Below are 21,784 nucleotides of genomic sequence, written 5' to 3'. Positions count from 1 at the left end.
TTTTCACTTATTTTATTTTACGTCCCCCTTGAGGACTTTAAAATGCGATTCACTACAGGAACCATAGGAATATCGCTGTGGCAGGCCATGGAGTATTCCACAGGCCCAATGCTGCCATAGCAATTGAACGGCTCCCTCAATTTGGGCCCCGGAAGTGCACTACTCCGAGGGAAAGATGGTTCAGAAGCCATGGTCACAATTGACTACAGCATGCGAGAGGTCAAAGGCCTGATCGGCATTATTGCAAAGCGCAGACAATGCCTCTGGGCATCTGCTGTGTAAAGCAGCAGGCACCCGGCGGCCATGGCACCTGCTCAGAAGTCATTTTTTAAGTCCCGACTTCCACTGTACATGTATGGTGGAGGTCGCAAAGGGGTTAAAATATAAGATATTCCCCCAAATAACTATGGCCTTCAGCGTTATAACAACGCTTGAGATCAACCCTATGTCATTTTAAAACTTGTATTCCCCTTTTATCCAAATTGTCACTGCTGGGTCCCTGTATGGGCGGCAGAAACTATGCCAGCTGAGCCACAGGTTTGACCATGATGACTAAGAGGAATTTTTCTAACTAAAAACCTTCCATAGAATCCATGTACAATACACTGGTATCTACAGACATCTCTGTATACCAGGACATTGGGATAAAAGCAAAAGTCTAATTTATTTAGTAGTCACAAAAATAGTATTTTGCTCCATTACATTTTTGTGATTACTAAATAAATTAGACTTTTGCTTTTATCCCAATGTCCTGGTATCAGAGATGTCTGTAGATCCCAGTGTATTGTACATGGATTCTACTGAAGGTTTTTAGTTAGAGCAGTTCCTTCTATTGATAAGTCTGCTCTGTAGCACACAGGTAAGGATCAGTCTCCCATACAGAACCTGGTAGTAACAATACTAAAAGTAGAGACTAAATACATTTTAAATTATACAGGAGGTACCCCCATAAAAGGTCAGAATGCTAAACAGTGTATGGGGATATCCCAGGGATGATTGATAGATAGATATATATATATATATATATATATATATAGATATATATATATAGATATATATATATATATATATATATATATATATATATATATATATATATATATATATATATATATATATATATATATATATATATATATATATATATATATCTCTATCTATCTATCTATCTATCTAACACCCATATCTGAAGCAATGGACTCCGGCAGGAGACCCCTAAGCAGCGCAGGGAGTACCCAAAACAGGCCTATAGAACAGCAGGGCTGTCTGGCTGCAAGCGACGTGTGTTAAAGGGGTTATCCCATGACTAATGCAAAAAAAAAAAAAATATATGAAGATCAGACATCATATAGAACATGACAATCTCTTTCTAACAAAGCTATAACCAGTCCTGTACCTCACATGGATCCAGAGATCTTCACATTAATCGCTTTGCTAGATTTATATCAAACTGGCAGCTCAAGGGGAGTGTCTTTTCTGCTGCAGCCAAGGAGGCGTGTCCATGCTCTCCCTATCACAGCTCAGGAGGCGTGTCCATGCTCTCCCTATCACAGCTCAGGAGGCGTGTCCATGCTCTCCCTATCACAGCTCAGGAGGCGTGTCCATGCTCTCCCTATCACAGCTCAGGAGGCGTGTCCATGCTCTCCCTATCACAGCTCAGGAGGCGTGTCCATGCTCTCCCTATCACAACTCAGGAGGCAGTTGAAGGATGAAACTGAGCATGTGCGGCCATCTCCGTGAGCAGGTCAAAGAAATAAGAAATAAAAACCTTGGGTGGCGCTATACAGATACCATTTATCGAATAACTCGGTGACTATGCTAAATTTTCAATCACATGCAATTACAAAAGAACTGAGATCCAGGTGATGGTTTGAAAACTGTAGAATATTTTTTTTGTGGGACGACCCTTTTAAAGAGCGAATGTAACTGATCGCTGAATATAAAAGGGCAATGGGCCTACTGGGAAAATTCCTGGTGAGGTTCACTGCCAATCTGCCCCTGCTCTGAGATGATGTTCAGTTACGTCGACACGCAGATCTCGAAAACATTTTAGAGTTCTCGTAATGTGATGGACGCTTGAGAACCTGCAGATCCCCATATTGATGAAAACAGAGGGGATCACATATGATATGCAATCAACTAGCAGGTGACGGGACTTTATGGAGTGCAACGTCGATCAGATTGTTTAGTAGGTTAGAACTACACTTGGACGGGAATGGTCGATGACCCAAGTGACTAAGAGGAAGGCTGGGTGGGGAATTAAGAAGAGGTCAAGTTATAGGCCGTTCATTTTAGCCAAAAGGTCAACTGTCTATAGAAGGAACTCCTAAATGGATGACTTGTTCTCACAGGTTTAACAGCGATCTTTCCGCTCTGGGGACATTCGATAGGAATGGAAATGTTGCCTAAGCTTGTCAGAGCGCATTATGTTATTACGGCTCCCGTGAGAACGAGCCCCATGTCACGAGACATCTGTATTGTAACAAAAAACAAGCAAAAAATATCCCCCAGCAGTCGCATGTTTTACTGTCATTTTACAGCTTACAATGCTGCTCCAGATACATCAGGTCCAATGTGCCCTCTAAGTGAGCCGGGCAGGGTGGGACCTGTACGCTGCTCCCTCCGAGCCAAATCAATATTAATGTACATCGCCCTATTTAGCGATCAAGCAGCCATATATACAGGGCATAGAGCATCCAGGTCTAGCACAGTGAAGGTTGTTTTCGGCATCCCTGGTGATCTGGGCCAATGACGTGTAAAAAAAAAGTTGTCTGGGCAATAAAAAAATACTTTAAAATAATAAATAAAATGAAGTTCGTCTCACTGATCTCTCATTACAACACTTTTCCCATCCCCAATAGTCTGTACTTCTTAATGCCTCTAAGTGGAGGAAATGACCACCATGGAAGAGGTGAGGTATCGGTGAAGCAAACCGGATTTTATTTGCAATTATTATTTATTTTTTGTTACACCATTCTGAGGATTTTAAAAATATTTTTTATCACCCAGGACACCCTTTCAGTTTACCTGCTGGTCTAGGGTAGTAAGGCCGAGTTCACACGGGCGAGCTTTCCACGCGTTGCACCTGCACCGAATCCAGACCCATTCATTTCTATGGGGCTGTGCACATGAGCTGTGTTTTTACACGCATCACTTATGCGTTGCGTGAAAATCGCTGCATGTTCTATATTGTGCGTTTAGCCCCATAGAAGTGAATGGGGCTGAGTGAAAATCGCAAGCAAGTGCGGATGCGGTGCGATTTTCACGCACGGTTGCTAGGAGATGATTGAGATGGAGACCCGATCATTATTATTTTCCCTTATAACATGGTTATAAGGGAAAATAATAGCATTCTTAATACAGAATGCATAGTACAATAGCGCTGGAGGGGTTAAAAAAGATAATAATTTAACTCACCTTAATCCACTTGCTCGCGCAGCTGGCATCTCTTCTGTCTTCTTCTTTGGAAAAGAACCTGTGGTGACGTCACTCCGGTCATCACACGGTCCGTCACATGATCTTTTACCATGGTGATGGACCAAGTGATGACCGGAGTGACGGTCACCACAGGTACTTTTCCTGCACACAGCAAAAAAGACAGAAGAGATGTCGGCTGCGCGATCAAGTGGATTAAGGGGAGTTAAATTATTTTTTTTTTAAATTTAACCCCTCCAGCGCTATTGTACTATGCATGGTTATAAGGGAAAATAATAGCAATCTACACAACCCCGATCCCAAACCCGAACTTCTGTGAAGGTTTGTGCACCAAACATGCCGATTTTTCTCACACGCGTGCAAAACGCATTACAATGTTGCTCATGTTCCGCAACGCCCCCGCACCTTTTCCCGCAACGCCCGTGTGAACCCAGCCTAAAAGGGGCTAATGCCAAAATTTCTGGTGGTATAGGGATCAATGTAAAGAAGGCAGGTGGTCCAAGAGAGTGAAAGGGTTACTGTAAGGTTCATTTCACTTTATCCATTTTAGTATAATAAAAGGTAATGTAACAAAATGAGCAAAATAGCGCAGGAATGTTTTCTTAGCAGAGGCTGAAAAAAGCAGTATGAGAATAGCTCCGAACTATTAAAATTTTAAAGGGGTTCTCAAAGGGTATAAAATGTCCCCTCATGTGCCTCGCACCCCACATGGAATGTACTTATCCCGATCCCCGCACCGCCGCTGCTGCTTCTCCCTGCACATGGATGAAAACATCTGGGGTCGGGGGGGGAGGGGGGGGTGAGCCAATGGCAGGCGGGGATGGGGGACGAGCCTCCCTAGCATCGCCGGTGACGCTATGGAGGCTCGTCCCTGCCTGCAATAGGCTGCTCATCCCCCCCCCACCAGATGTTTTCATCCGTGTGCAGGGAGAAGCAGCAGCGACCAGGAGCAAGGACCGGGATAAGTATATTCCATGTGGGGTTCTCTGCACATGGGGGGGACATTTTATACTCTTGAAGAACCCCTTTAAAAACCTTTTCCTGTACAGTGTACACCTTAACGGAAAAAAATTATGTGCAATTTGCCATTGTTTAGTCACTTTGTCGTCGTCCCCTAAAAATATAACAGAGTGATAAAAAAAATTATATATAATAAAATAAAAAAATAAAATCGTACCTACCCCGAAACTGTACCATAAAAAATTAGTTAGCCCAAAAAAATAAAATTACAAGCCCTCACACAGCTCTGTAAACAGAAATAAAAACTTTATAATTACCAGAAAATGGCAATGCAAAAAGAAAATAAAAAAGTTGCTTTTTTAAGTAGTAAAACATAATATATAGTTTTAATATATAATTTATAAAGTTTTTATAGTTTTTTCTGTAATCGTACTGATCCGCAGAATAAGGTTTTCAAAACCCAATTTCACTATTCAAAGAATTCACCCCCCCCCCCCTGTTTTCCTGTACAAGCTATGATAAAATAAACAGCCATTAAAAAATACAAACTGTACCACACAAAAACAAGCCCTCAAACAGCTACGTGAACAGAAAACGAAGGATAAAAAAAAATTAAAATGGCTCTTGAAAGGCGGGGGAGAAAAATAAAAAATAATAATTACGGTAATCTTCTGTTCTGAATAGTGGCTGATCTTATTCAGCAGCCGGTTGTCAGTCTATCTGCACGATATGGGAATTTTGTGCGATTGCGATTAGGGCCCTAAAAATTGCGATAACGATATGTGATGCGATATTTTAAAGGGAATTGTGCTAGAGGTCTATTTGCTTGGATTTTCCCATATGACGGCTGGGTATGACATAGTTGTGGGGGATCTGGGGAGGACGCCGTTATTGGGGGGGGGGGGGGGGGGGGATCTGTGGATGGCACTGTTATGGGGTGGGGATCTGTGGATGGCACCGTTATGGGGTGGGGATCTGTGGATGGCACCGTTATGGGGTGGGGATCTGTGGATGGCACCGTTATGGGGTGGGGATCTGTGGATGGCACCGTTATGGGGTGGGGATCTGTGGATGGCACCGTTATGGGGTGGGGATCTGTGGATGGCACCGTTATAGGGGATGTGCGCCATGACACATAGGGCCATGAGGGGGGCCAGCATAAGACACACATATAGCATCTTATGCTGGTCCCCCTCATGGCCCTATGTGTCCTAAACTGCGCACATTTCAGGTGACTACCTCTTGAAGCTCATCAAGAGAATGCCAAGAGTGTGCAAAGCAGTAATCAAAGCAAAAGGTGGCTACTTTGAAGAACCTAGAATATGACATATTTTCAGTTGTTTCACACTTTTTTGTTATGTATATAATTCCACATGTTAATTCATAGTTTTGATGCCTTCAGTGTGAATCTACAATTTTCATAGTCATGAAAATAAAGAAAACTCTTTGAATGAGAAGGTGTGTCCAAACTTTTGGTCTGTACTGTGTATATATATATATATATATATATATATTTATTTTTTTTATTATTATTATTATACACACACACACACACACACACACACACACACACACACACTTTCTAAACCCTGCACAGACCGGGGAGCAGTCATGAGCTGCCCCCTCTCTCAGGGTATAGACCAGTGATGGCAAACCTATGGCACGGGTGCCAGAGGCGGCACTCAGAGCCCTCTCTGTGGGCACTCGCACTATGAAAAATGTCTATGGTGTACCAATATGCCTTAGACTTTTCCTGCCATTCATCAGCACAGAGCGCACTATGAACAGCACAGGCAGGGCACTGACTGTAGGCAGGCTTTAATAGCTAAATGATAAAGTACATGGAATATATACTATATTGAACTATAGTATTCAGGTTAAATTGCCGTGTTGGCACTTTACGATAAATAAGTGGGTTTTGGGTTGCAGTTTGGGCACTCGGCCTCTAAAAAGGTTCGACACCACTGGTATAGACTGATAACCGGCTGCTGAATGGGATCAGCCACTATTCAGAACAGAAGATTAATTATCTGCAGAACAAAGGCCTCTCCGGAGAGTATCAGAGCCATGGGTTAAGGCTGTAAGGGACGGTGTACCTGAGAACCAACGTGCTGGAAAATAAGCTGAGGGAGAGCGGTCACCTGGCAGCGCAGTTGAGCGGGGAGGCGGTGGTCCCATCTTCAACCTTTACTTGAAATATGAAGCATGACTGCTTGTGTGTAGGAGGAGATGTGACAACCATTCTCACTTAAAAAGTACACTCTTCGGTTCTTTGCACTCTTCGAGCGAACCTTTCATTTGGCAGAAACCCTTCAAAAGTCCCTTGAAGCAATTGGGAACGTATTCATAGGGCGCCATTTACCTGATGCGAACCATTGTACAGGAAAGAACAGCGGGCAACTCCTATAAAACAGTGCCAACTAGCTACCAAAACCGGGCGCTACCACCTGTATATCTCTGCCCTGAGGGTTGATCCTGCATTAGGGTAAATGTACATCTCAAGTATGTCCTACCCGTGTGACTTGGAAACCTTATCACTGGCTGACTTCATTGATGTTCTGTTCCTAATCTGTGACCAGAGAGCTGGAATCCATAATCAGTTCCGGATGTTAATAGGGGCATGTGCCCTGCCCGGCGGCACTACTTCCTTGAAGCTCGTGCCTAGTCCAGAGTAGGGTCGGGTGATAATCTGGTATTAAGAAATAACAATATGGTGATGTCGCCGTTTCTTAATTACCACAGTATTTTAATCACGTCATAGGGGAGTACAGTGTTGACAGATTCAAAAACGGGCACCGGATATGTGCGTACAGACATGTTATGTGGTCCGACACACAACAAACCCCAGTTGTGGCATCCGGTGCACATTACATGTCAGTACGCTGCGCATGCAAGTCAGTACCTGTCACCGCGCATGATGCACAAGAGGAGTGGGGAGCTCAGACTAAGGCTGGGTTCAGACCTGAGCGTTCGGGATGGAGCGCTCTTTATGCGCGATTGTATGCGCGTTTACAATCGCGGCTCCGGAACAAGCGAACGCCCATTGTCGCGCGTTCCCGCTGAAGTCTATGTACGGGAACGCGCGACAAAACGCCCCAAAGAAGCTCCTGTACTTCTTGGGGCGTCGGGCGTTTTACAGCGCGATCGTACGCGCTGTAAAACGCTCAGGTGAGAACCATTCCCATAGGGAAAACGCTGTAAAACGCTCAGGTCTGAACCCAGCCTAAGGCCTCATTCACACAACCGCAAGGGCTTCGTACCTGTATTGCAGACCGCAAACGGCAAGTCCGCAATATACAGGCACTGGCCGTGTGAACTCCGTGCTGCGGAGCGGAGGCACGGATCGGCAGCACACTACGAAATGCTTCCGTGGGCTTTCGGGTCTGCGCCTCTGCACCTCAAAAAGATAAGACATGTCCTATCTTTGGCAGTATCTTGCAGATCGCGGACCCATACAAGTCAATAGGTTAGCACTGCAATATGGAGAGCACATGGCCGATGCCCATGTACTGGGGACCGGTATCCGCACCATGGGCACGGAGCCATTAGGTTTGTCTGAAGGAGCACTAAGAGCAGTGACGCTGCTGAGGGAAAGCCCTGTTCACCCCTCACTCCCCGGCCTAGGCCTCGTTAAATGGTGTGGGACAGTGGCCACAAGGAGCCATTATTATAATGTATGGGGGCCACAAGGATACCTTTTACTGTATAAGCCCCATACAGTATAATTAGGGTTGAGCGAATACCGAACTTTAGTATTGTTGGACCCCGGACTTTTCAGTAAAAGTTCAGGTTAGAGTTCGGTGTTCGGCGATTTCTTGGCGCCTTTTGAAAGGCTGCAGAGCAGCCAATCAACAAGCGTTTAACTCGTGTGCCCTTAGAAGCCATCACAGCCATGCCTACTATTGGCATGGCTGTGATTGGCCAGTGCAGCATGTGACCCAGCCTCTATATAAGCTGGAGTCACGTAGCGCCGCACGTCACTCTGCTCGGATTAGTGTAGGGAGAGGTTGCTGCTGCTGTGAGGGAGAGAATAGGAAAGAATCCATTATCAGAAGTGCTTGTTAACTCAGCGATCTACAGCAATTTTGTTTTGTGGGTGCAGTGCACAATTTTTTTTACCCTGCCCTGAGCCCAGTGACATTTTATGCAGTCAAATACAAGGTTTAAATACTGCAGTTATATTCTGGTTTTAAAAAAACACCCATTTTGGGCAAGACCCTACATCTGGGGCCTTTGCTGCATTTGTCACAGTCAAATACAACCAGTCAATACTGCAGTTACATTGTTGGTTGACAAATTACATTTTTTTGGGACTGTGAAGTAATTGTATAAAATTGGCCTGTCACACTGTTGTGTGGCCTCAAGAAAGGTTTCCTCTTTATGACACCAGCACTGCCTTACTGTCAGTGAACTAAATTGCTAACTATTTGGCGGTTACATTGTCGCTTGACATAAACCATCTGTTAGTTTTGTGGGTGAACGCAAAGAATGAGGAGAGCGTCAAATAAGGGACGTGGCCCAGGTCGTGGTGCTGCTGGTGGAGCTCCTGTTGCAGGGAGAGGACGTGGTCGATCTGTGCCAGCTACACGCACAAGTGAAACACCTTCCTCAGGTGCGAGTAGGCGACAGAACCTTCAGCGTTATTTGGTCGGGCCTAATGCGGCTCTACGAATGGTGAGGCCAGAACAAGTACAGGCGCTAGTAGATTGGGTTGCTGACAGTGCCTCCAGTTCCTTCACATTGTCTCCCACCCAGTCTCCTGCTGAAAGACCACAGTTGGCACCTGCAGCCGATGTCCATCTGTCTTTCACCTCACCCCCTTGCAAATCAGCCAAGCAGTCTGAGCCCCAAGTCATGCAGCAGTCTCTTCTGCTTTTTGAGGACTCTGCTAGCAGGGTTTCCCAGGGCCATCCACCTAGCCCTGCCCCAGTAGTGGAAGAGATTGAGTGCACCGATGCCAAACCACTTATCTTTCAAGATGAGTACATGGGAGGACCACCGCAGCACGTCTCGGATGATGACGAAACACAGGTGCCAACTGCTGGGGCTTTCTGCAGTGTGCAGACCGACAAGGAGGGCAGGGGTGAAGAGTGGGTGGAAGATGATGTAGAAGACGATGAGGTCCTCGACCCCACATGGAATCAAGGTCGTGCGAGTGACCTGTGTAGTTCGGAGGAAGAGGCGGTGGTCGCACAGAGGCACCATCACAGCAGAAGAGGGAGCAGGATGCAAAAGCAGAGGGGCCGTCCCCTAGACAGTACGCCTTGCCCACCGCAGCAAGGGACCGAGCACACCAAAGCCAGCTCCAAGGAGTTCCCTGGCGTGGCAGTTCTTTAAACAATGTGCTGACGACAAGACACAAGTGGTTTGCACGCTGTGCAATCAGAGCCTGAAGCGAGGCACCTAAGTGCAAAGCACGAGCTGCAGTGGAGTAGGCACCTCAAAAACCAAGAAAGGTCTCTGGCTCCTCCTGCTTCCTCTTCTGCTGCAGTCGCGGCCTCTCCATCCACCTCTGGAGTGACAGTGCCACCTGCCACCCTGCAAACAGAGGATCTGCCAGCAACACCAACACCTGGGTCACCAAGCATCTCCACAATGTCCCACGGAAGCGTTCAGCTCTCCATCTCTCAAACACTGGAGCGAAAGAGGAAGTACCCCCCTACCCACCCGCAATCCCTGGCACTGAATGCCAGCATTTCTAAATTACTGGCATTCAGTCTCTCTGGTGGAGACGCAGAGTTTTAAAAGCCTTATGGCGGTGGCTTCCCACATTATGTTGTGCCCAGCCGTCGCTACTTTTCCAGGCGAGACATCCCTTCCCTGCACAACCAAGTAGGGGACAAAAAGGGGTGTGCACTGCGCAACGCCATCTGTGGCAAGGTGCACCTAACTACACAACCGTGTTCACAGCAGGGTGGCACCCAGACCAGCTCATGGCCATCACTGGTGTGTGGCTGGGGGGATACAGAGGACACAGACGATACACCTCCCACAGAGGACAGCTTGTTGTTGCCTCTGGGCAGCCTGGCACACATGAGCGATTACATGCTGCAGTGTCTCCGCAACGACCGCTGAGTTGCCCACATTCTAACCTGTGCTGATTACTGGGTGGCCACGCTGCTGGATCCTCGTTACAAGGACAACGTACCATCCTTAATTCAGTCACTAGAGCGTGATCGTAAGATGCGCGAGTACAAGCACACGCTGGTAGACTGGTGGCATTCCCACCTGAAAGCGGAAGCACAAAGCGAAGGCAGAGGACAAGGAAGAGGTCGCCAACGCAGCTGGGGCACCGCCAGCACCTCAGAAGGCAGGGTTAGCATAGCCGAAATGTGGAAAAGCTTTGTCAGGACGCCACAACGACCAGCACCACCAGCTGATATGGAACGTCTTAGCAGGAGGCAGCATTTCACCAACATGGTGGAACAGTATGTGTGCACACGCCTACACGTACTGACTGATGGGTCTGCCCCCTTCAACTTCTGGGTCTCCAAATTGGGCACATGGCCTGAGCTTGCCCTTTACGCCTTGGAGGTGCTGGCCTGCCCTGCAGCCAGTGTATTATCTGAACGTGTATTCAGCACGGCAGGGGGCGTTATCACAGACAAGCGCAGCCGCCTGTCTACAGCCAATGTGGACAAGCTCACGTTCATTAAAATGAACCAGGCATGGATCCCTCAGGACTTGTCCGTACCTTGTGCAGAATAGACATGTATACTTGCACTAAGCAGCCATGGTTATACTGCAGCGCAATTGCTCATTGTTGTATTTTTGATACTTCCCACTCTTTTGGGCTGTACCCTAATAAAAATTAAAACCAAAAACCTGTGTTGGCTACCTTGTCCTCCTCCACAGCCGCTTCCACCTACACCGCTATGTCCACCGCCTCCTCAACCTCCTACTCCATATGGACCTCCACCTCATAAATCAAGATTATTTTTACGTATTTTTATTTTATTTTAAGTCATTTCACTAATTTGTATATTTAATTGTCGGGTGAAATTCACAAATTTTTGGCTGTGATATACCACTGCTATAACTAGTAGATAGGGAAATACATTTCACTAATTCGTCTGTTACATTGTTGGGTGACAAATGCTCATCTATTGCGCTAGAAAGTACATTTACGGCCTACACTGCATTTAGGACAGTACGGATCAGGTGAGGCCAGAACAAGTACAGATTATAGTAGATTGGGGGGCTGATGCCTGACAGTGCCTACAGTTCCTTCACATTGTCTCCTACCCAGTCTCCTGCTGAAAGACCACAGTTGGAACCCCTGCCATGAGAGGAACACACGCGTCCTCCGGATGTCCTGCACATACTGCTGAGATGTTAGTGTCCCTCATATCATTACTAGGGGGTGACCGACTGTCGTATGTGATGGCTCCGCAGATCACCACACCAATTGTTGGGGCAGTGTGTCGTTCCACAGCAAAGGCAGGACAGGAGCGCTCACCACGAGGCCCCCATACTGGAACCCTGACCGTCGTCAGATCCAAACAGAACCTGGATTCATAACTAAAGATGATACAGTTCCAGTCCGAGCAGTCCAGGTTTCTAGTTTACAGCATCACTGCAAATGAAGGAGATGGTGGCTGTCTGTCAATGGCACGACACTGTCACGGATGCGGTGTGGGAGGAAAACTCCACACCGTGCACAGGAGGGAATGGGATAGGAATGAGGCCTGGAAATTAGGGTAAAGGAGAAGGACACCTCCTAGAACAACCATAATCAAAGAACTGACTATCAGTATGAACTGACCTTGATGGTAGGAAAGTTTATACACAGGAACCTAGAGCCCTGTAGGGCCCCGGTATAGTGACAGGACTTGAGAAAAACCTATTCCTCCACCAGAAGGATGAACAGGAGTCTCCGTCAGGCCTGGATACAAGAGACAGGGGAATACAACAAACAAAATACAAAATCGGAAAGACGACGCTTAACTTCATGTGGAGCAAAGGCAGCGCCAGGAGCTCAACCAAGATCCAAACACCAGCTAGCCCAGAGTCCAGAAACTGAAGCTATAAACCGCACCCCTAGAAGGGGTAGGCAGTAATATATAGGGGAAGTTAACCTGCCAGAGGTGTGGTCATTACCAAAACAACACATACACAAACTATCCGCAAGGAACCAGATTAACCCACGTGTTGCCAGTCTCTCTGATCTCCTCCTGGTCCCTGTCACAAGAGTGTCCGTGACAGACACGTAATGGGCGCCGTGATGCATGATAAGGATTCTCTAATGGTGTCACCAGGCATTACATGTGTATACGTTCTTCAACTTATCGCTAACCACTGTCATCTTTCCTTCCTCTTTTAAACACACATACTCAAGAAGCTTCCCTGGACCCATCCTCTTTATCCAGCTATCGTCCCATTTCACTGCTCCCATTTGCATCCAAACTCCTAGAACATGTCCATCTTGAATTGTCCTCTCACTCACTTTTTAATCCAGCTTCAGACCCAATCACTGCACTGAAACTGCCGTAACCAAAGTCCCCAACGATCTGCTAGATGCCAAAGCTAAACGTCACTACTCTGTGCTCCACCTTCTTGACCTTTCCTCTGCCTTTGACACTGTTGACCTCTCTCTCTCCTCCTACAAATCCTCTCTTCCCTCGACATCAAAACCTGTCCCTCTCTTCGTATTTCACCAACAGAACATTCAGCATTTCCCAATCATACACTACCGCCTCATCATGCCCCCTCTCTGTTGGTGTCCCTCAAGGCTCTGTCCTGGGTCCCCTACTTTTCTCCATTCATACATTTGGCCTGGGACAGCTCAGAATCCCATGGCTTCCTATACCACCTCTATGCTGAGGACACTGAAATCTACCTCGTCGGCACAGATGTTGCTTTCCTGCTATCCCAGGGTGTCTGTTGGCAATATCTTCAGTCTTCTTCTCCCGCTTCCTAAAACTCAACATGGAGAAAACTGAATTGTCTCCCCCCCCATGTCACTCAGCCCCCTATCTGACCTGTCCATTACAGTTAATAGCACAACGCTTACTCCAGTCTCTGGGGGTAACTGGATTTTGCCCTGCCTTTTAAGCAACACATCCAAAGCCTAACCTCCACCATTTTCAACTTAAGAACATCTCTCGTATTCGCGCCTTCCTCACCCGAGTCAACTAAAATACTAGTACATGCGCTAGTCATCTCCCGCCTGGACTACTGCAACATCCTCCTGTGTGGCCTTCCATCCAGCACTCTCCCCTCCGATCTATTCTCAACTCTGCTGCCCGTCTAATCCACCTCTCACCATGTTACTCCTCTGCCTCTCCCCTCTGCCAACCCCTTCACTGGCTCCCCATTGCCCAGCGAATTCAGTTCAAAGTACTAACAAATACATGCAAGGCCGTCCACAACCTGTCCCCTCCCTACATCTCTGAGCTACTTGCTCGATAGATCCCCACAAGACCTTCTCCTCTGTTCTCCCAACACATCAGGCTCTCCCCCAACATCCAAATCCACCTTTTCAGATAGGACTGCCATCTGCAATGAGCCTGCTGCCACCCCACAGCCACCAGAGCAGCCTATACCCTCACCTACTGTGCTCTCTCCTTCCCTTATAGATTGTAAGCTCTTGCAGGAAGGGTCCTCTACCCCTCTGTACCAGTCTGTTCATAGTTTGTTAATTGTATTTTTACATTTGTGTAACCCCGACTGGATGTACAGCGCCATGGAATTAATGGCGCTTTACAATAAATAATATACGTTATAGAACTGTACTGTATCTGGCGAGTGCAGCTGGTCGACATCTTGGAACAGCTCAGAATAGACTGGTTTTTGCACAATAGCTGCTATGCACTAGAACGAGAGATTTTTTGCAAAGTATTTCCGCAGCTTTTCTAATTATCACATTACTTGAGAACACTGGCACTTCACGGATCTGAAAATTAGTCAGGCAACACTTTCACTGAGGGGGAAAAAAATAAAAAATAAATAAAAATAGTGCACTCGTCTGCAAATTAGGGCAAGCGATTAAGCGTCCACAAATCACAAGGCCAACAGCAATTAAAGTCTTTTACCAAAAAAAAAAAAAAGTTTAATTTCTAAGTAAAAAAAGGTGACCGACAGGACATAAAAGCTGCCGAGGGGGCGGCAGTTACAAAGAGAGCAGAGCCTCCAGGTGTAATGACAACGCCCCCGTTGCTCCTAGAGGCTCATTTGCATATATAAAACCTCATTTTTCTCAGCAATGCAGGAACATATGGACATGGGACCAACACAGATGTCTCCAGCTGCCAAGCGCACATGAAACAGGTCAGCCAGTTTCATGGGTATAAATCTGATCACTGACAGGCTTTAAAGGGGTTGTACCATGTAAAATACGCTACATTATTAGTATTCGACGGTGGTGCAAGATGGTGGACCTCCACCGATCACATATTGACGATATCGTCCTGAAAAATAAAGGGATAAAAAAAATTACAAATAAAAATAAAATAAAAATAATGGAAAACCCCTTTCAGATCCCTAGAATCAACAGGCTGCAGTGACATTTAAAATTAGGCAGCCATGGCACACCCTACTGGACGCTGTGTAAGAACTTCAATATCACCTTCTTCCCGCCATCACTTACATGGTTGGAAACCAAAAGGCGTCCACATGCGGTACACAAGTATCAATAGGGCCATCCGATTTTGTCAGGAACACCTGCCAAGTTTTCGAGTTACCAAGTAAGAGGATAACTATCAGATCAGTGAGGGTCCAACCGGTGGGACCCCCACCAGTAAAGAAAATGGGTGGTCCAGTTTCCCTGTCCTGATGGAGCGGCGGGCCGAGCAGGTGCCCTCCTGCTCTATTCATTTCCTATGGGACTTCTGGGGTTAGCAGAGTACAGTCCAATAGAGAATGAATGGAGCGGTGTGTTGCATGCTGGGCGCGCCGCTCCATCAGGACGGGGGAATGGAACGTTAGAGCACCGATAAATTAGTTATTCCCTAAGACAGTGAAGCCCAACCTGCGGCCCTCCAGCTGTTCTAAAACTACAACTCCCACCATGCCCTGCTGTAGGTTTTCCAGGCATGCTGGGAGTTGTTGTTTTGCAACAGCTGAAAGGCCGCAGGTTGGGCATCCCTGCCCTATTGTATGGATAACTTGAAATCTTAGCACAATCCTTTTAAGTTCTTCAAGTGTGAAGTAAAATGCTAAATTTTATGGACTGGGAAATGACGCACAAAATGAAGACACATAAAAACAACAAGACCTGACGCAGTGACGTCAGTGGAAAAATGTACAAAAATAAATAATAAAGAGATGGCTCGTTGAATGCAAAGAAGCAAAAATGGAAAAACACAAACCAGGGATCAGCAACTGCCTGCGCTCCAGTTGCTTTGAGACTACAACTCCCAGCTTGTACACTTGCTCGGATGCTCTTGTAACTCCCATAGCAGTGAAGAGAGGATTCTGGGAGTTATAGTTTAACAACAGCTGGATGCAAGGCATGAACGTCTAATAGAGAGAGACATGCGCTGACACACTGTTACGGCAATAAACACGTTATGCCTGCGTATCTGCAGATGCCGACCTAATAAAATATGAGCTTTACATATGCAAAACCCCGCGCCGCTCGCCTTCGCCAGCCTCCGATGACTGAGCCGAAGTGAAAGCGACATTTGGAAGTGAATAAATAAGTGAATGGGAATGGTGGCCGGCCATGCGCGATACATTCCCATTCACCTCTATGGGGAGAGTGCTTGGTGGTGGCCGGACCGGAGTTCTCCAGCCACCACTTTGCGGGGCTCCGTTCCCGATATAGGTGCGGGTCCCAGTGGTGGTGTAAGACAATGGGGGCATATTTTAGCGATACGTCCCCACTTTCTCCAGATGAGACAACCCCTTTAAGTAATACACAAGTCAGAAGTAATGGATATAACATGCGTGCCATGTACCGGGCTCCTAGCGCACGTGCACTGGCTATACGTAACGATGGGCAGACAATGACAAAGGAGTCTGTATAACAAACTGCAGCCTCTAAACAAGGACACGGGGGCATGTAATCCTCTTACAAGAAAAAAAATAAAATCTAGACCACCATATGGTGCCAGGAACATCACACCATACGCCGCGCTCACCGCAGCCACATACGCACTATTGTCCTCGCTATTGTCCCTTCCCTGGTTAGATAAGGGGAACGTTCCGATGCTACTGCCCCAGAATACTGCGGCAAACACCGGGGCAGATTGATCAGAGCTCACACCATATTCATGAAGCTCCTGTGCACTTTTTTCGGCACATGCGAATGTGCTGGAAAAAGCAGGCGAATTTCAGTGATTGATGCCCTGTCTTCAGCATAGGTCATCAACACCTGACTGGTGGAGGTCCGACTCCCAGCACACCAGGCGATCATCTGTTGGCGCCGGAGCACCCAAGAGAATGCTGCAACGTCTTCCTCTGTCCATGGTGCCCTGTTCACTGATCACATGGCCTTCCTGTAGCTCAGTGACGTTCAATTGATTGATTGGGATTGAGCCGCAATACCAAGCACTGCCACCATACCATGTATGGCGCTGTACTTGTTAAACTAAGGCCTTATGCACACGACCGGGCCGGCGAACTGACCTACGGATGTGGACAGAACACGATGTAGTTTAAACTGCAGGGACCAGAGCGCAGCAAAGATAGCGGCGGACCAAGAGTCCAGCACAAAGCGGAAGGGAGCAGGCAAGTGTGCGCGACTCCACAGGTCCGGCAGGGAGGATTTAAACTGCTTATAAAAAAAAGCTGGAAAAGTCTTGCAAATCACGGGCTTAGGGCTTAGTCACACCACTGTATGTATTTTGTGGTCCATAAAAAACTGATGACATTCGCGTGACGTCCGTGTTGCATTTGTTTCGTTTTTTCGCTGCTCCATTGTAACAATGCCTGTTATTGTCCGCAAAACAGACAAGAATATGTTCTTTTTTGCGGAACGTTTTTTTCCAAGCCCCGCTGAAGCGAATGGTTCTGCATACGGACCTGTAAAAAAAAAAAAAACGCAACGGAAAAAATAAATAAATAAATTATGTTTGTGTGTATGAGCTATTAAAGGCGTTATCAAGGCAGAAAACTTTTTAATTTTTTTTATGACACTTCTTCTAAAAATGTAATACTTACCAATTACCACTACTCCCACTGCAATACTTCCCAGGTCCCCCTCTACTTCCCTCCTCAACAAGGAAATGTCACCGCTGCGGCCAGAGAAGTGGTCACATGTCCTGTGCTGCAAGGACCCGGATGTAGAACCCAGCAGGACACCTGGGAAGTGTCACCGTTCCATAACCTTTGTATGGGTATATAGTGACTTGAGGCCTTCATTTGTATAACATCATCGCCAGGTACATATAGGATCGTGTTCCCAATACATGCATTGATCATATATTCGTACGGCGTAAGGAATTGCCCCAATAGATGCCAAAACCTGGCAGTACAGGTCATAACGAGCATGTTTCACGGACAGTACACGTCCCCATTCATTTGAATGCGTGTAGTCACACATCAGTGTTTTAGCACGGTCTGTGGATCTGTGTTTTTAGCACGGATGCATGTTCTATTTTGTCCGTGTTCACGGATCCATCACGTCCATTATAGTCTATGGGTCTGTGAAAACCACAGATGCCATCCGTGTTTCACGGATCATTAAAAAGAGATGCTTTGAAAATTATTTTTCAGCTGTTCGTGTGTCATCCGTGTTTCACTGACACTGGACTGCAAAAAACGGACCTCTTCACGGATGCATCACTGACCACCTGCGCATGGATTTGAGCACAGACACGGACGTGTGAATGAGGCTTAATACAGATAGGTTTAGTTACTCTTAAACCTTTGTATAAATTTTTGTGACAGTGTCCCTAATGCCCTAATAGCAGTTTTTGTAATATAGTTTATTAGTATTTTTAATACACTTTACTAAAAAAAAAAAAGCACATTCCGGTATGCTCTTAAAATCTACTTCTCTGTACACCGCTGACTTCTAAGCAGTGTACGGAAAACACATTTTATGAATAGGGCTGCAGCGCATATTGCTGCCTCTGCCCGTGCCCCCCGGAGGATTACTAACTCCTGGCATAGCACATGGGTACCCTGTAACTATATGCTGTGTCAGGATTAGCTGAGCGGCTGCTGCTTCTGCCTGCTCCGCTAAGCCAAGAACTGGCATGCAGGACTATTAGATTAGCGAAGCAGTGTATTAGAATACAAAAAAACATCAATAAACTACATTACAAACACTTATTAGGGCATGTTCACAAAAATGTATACAAAAATGTAGTTACTCTTTAATGGTTTATAGATCTTTCCCTCTGATCTTCATGCCCAGCCACGGTGCTGTCACTTTTGACCTGGGAGTCAGTATTTTTATAATACCGACATGCTTAAGCAATGAGTTCAGTGGCCTGGCCTCCTGACCACGACTGGCAGGTTTCTTTCCTATGCGTACCAGAAGGCAGCGGAGTCTCATCGAACTCATCTCCCTTCAGCATGTCCGTGTTATAAAAGTACTGACTGCCAGCTCAAAAGTGACAGCCCACAGCAGGGTTGCCAACAGTCTACAAATTTTTGGACAGTCTGAAAAAAAAAAACAGAGGACTTTCTTCTTATCGATACTTTTGTACTGGTATCGATTCAATACCGGGATTTGCCATTTACCGATACTAGGCCGAGCTGCTGCTCTCAGCGCGCTCCATGTTCCCTCAGCAGCACAGGGGAGCAGGAAGCAGTCTCTTCCTCCCGCCTGTGCCGCTGCTGCCCCTGCCACCAACGAGGAGGAAAGGGGCTGTGGCCACTGCGCCACCAATGAAGATAAGTAATCCATTAATACAGATACAGGAGGATGGTGTCGGCTGCAGAATCACATAGCCGGCACCCAACCTCTATGACAGGGAGCTGTGATCAGCAGCAGTTAAGCCCTCAGGTGCCGCTCCCCCAACCCCCCCCCCCCCCCAGTATTAAATCATTGGCGGCAGTGGCCACAGGGTTCCCTGCCTCCTCTTCATTGGTGGTGCAGTGGCAGTTGTGAGCGGAGCCCCAGCAGTGTAATCCTGGGGCTCCGATCGGTTACCATGGCAGCCAGGATGCTACTGAAGTCCTGGCTGCCATGCTCAGAGCTCCCTGCTGCTGTGTGCACTATGCACAGGGCAGCAGGGAGAGTGTGAAGTCCTTTTCACCACAATAGAGATATACTAGGGTGAATAGGACAAAGGTTCTAGCCCCTAAGGCCTCTTTCACACGGGCGTTGCGGGAAAATGTGCGGGTGCGTTGCGGGAACACGAGCGATTTTTCCTCACGAGTGCAAAACATTGCAGTGCGTTTTGCACGCGCGTGAGAAAAATCGCGCATGTTTGGTACCCAAACGGGATCGGTGTTGTGTAGATTGTATTATTTTCCCTTATAACATAGTTATAAGGGAAAATAATAGCATTCTGAATACAGAATACATAGTACAATAGCGCTGGAGGGGTTTAAAAAAATAAATAAAATTTAAGGCTAGTTTCACACTAGCGTTCGGCTGTCCGCTCGTGAGCTCCGTTTGAAGGGGCTCACGAGCGGACCCGAACGCTTCCGTCCAGCCCTGATGCAGTCTGAATGGATGCGGATCCGCTCAGACTGCATCAGTCTGGCGGCGTTCAGCCTCCGCTCAGCAGGCGGACACCTGAACGCTGCTTGCAGCGTTCGGGTGTCCGCCTGGCCGTGCGGAGGCGTGCGGATCTGTCCAGACTTACAATGTAAGTCAATGGGGACGGATCCGTTTGAAGATGCCACAATATGGCTCAATCTTCAAGCGGATCCGTCCCCCATTGACTTTCAATGTAAAAGTCTGGACGGATCCGCTCAGGCCAATTTCACACTTAGCTTTTTTTTTGCCAATATAATGCGACGGATCCGTTCTGAACGGAGCCACTGTCTCTGCATTAATATGATCGGATCCGTTCTGAACGGATCCGATCGAACGCTAGTGTGAAAGTAGCCTTACTCACCTTAGTCCATTTGATCGCGAAGCCGGCATCTCCTTCTGTCTTCATCTTAGCTGTGTGGAGGAACAGGACCTGTGGTGACGTCACTCCGGTCATCACATGATCTTTTACCATGGTGATGGATCAGGTGATGACTGGAGTGATGTCACCACAGGTCCTGTTCCTCCATACAGCACAGAATACAGACAGAAGAGACTGCGGCCGGCTGCGCAATCAAGTGGATTAAGGGGAGTTAAAAAAATGTTTTGTTTTTTTTTTTAACCCCTCCAGCGCTATTGTACTCTGCATTCAGTATTCAGAATGCTATTATTTTCCCTTATAACCATGTTATAAGGGAAAATAATAAAAATGATCGGGTCTCCATCCCGATCGTCTCCTAGCAACCGTGTGTGAAAATCGCACCGCACCCGCACTTGCTTGCGGATGCTTGTGATTTTCACTCAACCCCATTAATTTCTATGGGGCCTGCGTTACGTGAAAAACGCACAAAATAGAGCATGCTGCGATTTTCAGGCAACGCATAAGTGATGCGTGGAAATCACCGCTCATGTGAACAGCCCCATAGAAATGAATGGGTCGGGATTCAGTGCGCGTGCAATGCGTTCAACTCACGCATCGCATCCGCGCGGAATACTCGCCCGTGTGAAAGGGGCCTAAGGGAGGAAATAGTCATTAAAAAAAAAAAAATAAATCATCACACCAAAATAAGTATAAATCACCCCCTTTCTCAATTTTACATATAAAATACAGTATATAAACAAATAAACATTACATATCGCGACGTCCGAAAAGTCCAAAATTAAAATATAAAAAAAAAATATCTCCTATAAGGGTAAACAGAAAAAAAAAACTAATAAAAAATGCATGATTTGCCATTTTTTGTCACCTTGTCCCCCAAAAAAATAGGATAGGACTGTTCGATTATGGGCGGAACGTTCCATAAAATGTGGAATGTATGCAGCATTTTTGGTGCTTTATTTTTTTCACGTGGTATCGAATAGTATCAAGTATCGCAATACTTTTTTATGGCATCAAAATTTTGGTATCGTGACAACCCTAGTCTGAAAATAAGATAATTGAACTGCCGACAAAAACTACTTCAGAAAGCGAACTACTGCCTAAATGACATTTTTATGTTTAACCTATTTTTAAAGAATTTTTGGTGACGTCATTTTGCTATCTTTATTTAAACAAAACCATAAAATAATACCACGTTCCCACTGGCCACTAGGTCTAATAATTGGTGCCAATTCTTGGTCTGTCCAGATCACTGTACTGCAGTTACCTGCTTATCAGTCACTCTAATCCTGCCCGTAGTGATACCACCTCTGTGTATAGATAAGACAGGATCCACCATTCACAATAGATGATTGCAGAGCTTATCTATTCTTCCCTTGTACAATGACCTCTGTACAGGTCACAGACCAGGC

The 21,784-nt window shown here is 46.4% G+C and overlaps 1 protein-coding gene across 1 annotated transcript in view; it reads right to left on the bottom strand.

The window, feature by feature from the left end:
- The window catches only part of EFR3A (EFR3 homolog A), a 121,149-nt gene that overhangs the window by 93,096 nt on the left and 6,269 nt on the right, over nt 1-21,784 (bottom strand). The gene's annotated exons all lie outside the window — the stretch shown is intronic.

This window comes from Bufo gargarizans, chromosome 5, assembly GCF_014858855.1.
Source record: "Bufo gargarizans isolate SCDJY-AF-19 chromosome 5, ASM1485885v1, whole genome shotgun sequence".
Classification (NCBI taxonomy): Eukaryota; Metazoa; Chordata; class Amphibia; order Anura; family Bufonidae; genus Bufo; species Bufo gargarizans.
Note: the sequence above shows the minus strand (reverse complement) of the source record. Positions and strands in the feature narration are given on the sequence as shown.